Genomic DNA, 1221 nt, shown 5'->3' with positions numbered 1-1221 from the left:
GTAATTTCTCTTTTTTGTTTATTTTCTTTCTCCTCCAACCACTGCTGTAGTCTCTCTTCTTGTTTATTTTCTTTCTCCTCCAACCACTGCTGTAGTCTCTCTTCTTGTTTCTTTTCTTTTCCTCCAACAACTGTTGTAATTTCTCTTCTCGTTCTTCTTGTTTTTTTTCTCGTTCTTCTTGTTTCTTTTCTTTTTCCTCCAACAAACGCTGTAATCTCTCTTTTTTATTTTGCTGTTCGAGCTGGCACTGTTGCAGGTTTTCTTGCCACTGCTGTTTTCTCTCCTCTTGTTTCTTTTCTCGTTCTTCTTGCTTCTTTTGCTGTTCTTGTATTGCTGCCATAAAATCTGCTAAGTCGTAGTTTGATTTACCACTTCTGGTTTCCATCTTCTTTTTTTCTTTTCTGCCCCACTCTCTGACACCAATATGTTACGTATCTGCTTGTTTGTTAATTTCTGGTATAAATTCTTTCCGAGAAACTTCAGCCACACAAATCCTTTCTTGATTAACCCAGTTTATTCTTCCTGGATACAAACTTTGTAATACACAGAATTTCCACAGTCAATACGTTTTCTCGTCGCTTTACTTAACAACCTTTATAACACACGCTATAGATCACAATGATTCACACACTTTACTTACGGTACCTACTGTTCGTTTGACTCAATTATCTATCTCCTAAATCCCGCTGGTTTTTCTCGCCAGGCTTATATACTAAAAAGGGGGCATCCAGATCACACAATCTAGCTGGCGTGCAAATTTATGATCATTCGAGAAACTCCAGCGCGCATGCTCCCAGCGTCGCGTGACTTCCGCTGTCGTAACAGTAATTTTTGTACAGACAAGTACTCACAGTTAAGAGGGAAAATTTATCAGAGAAAGATGGTTTCAAAGAGAAAGATTATGATTGTATGAGAAATTCTCTCCTGGACATAGGATTTTTGCCCATGTTATAAAGTTCTATAATGTTGGTCAGCCTGCAACATTTAATTCAGGGAAATTAACTCGTATCTGGAGCTGCCAGACCAGTCATCCAGTTGGTATACTTGAGGATGGACCTCACTGGAAGGAAAAATGCAGAAAACTGTGGGTCTTCAAAACGGAATTGTGCTTAGCGAATCTGAGACTGTGTGAGGAGGTTTCTATCAAACGTTTAGGCCATCACCAGTCAGAACACAGAAGTCCCAGATTTATCTCCCCGGAAGGTGAGATAATGGGTACCA

Source organism: Limulus polyphemus, unplaced genomic scaffold (genome assembly GCF_000517525.1).
Source record: "Limulus polyphemus unplaced genomic scaffold, Limulus_polyphemus-2.1.2 Scaffold1936, whole genome shotgun sequence".
In the NCBI taxonomy this organism is placed as follows: domain Eukaryota; kingdom Metazoa; phylum Arthropoda; class Merostomata; order Xiphosura; family Limulidae; genus Limulus; species Limulus polyphemus.
Note: the sequence above shows the minus strand (reverse complement) of the source record.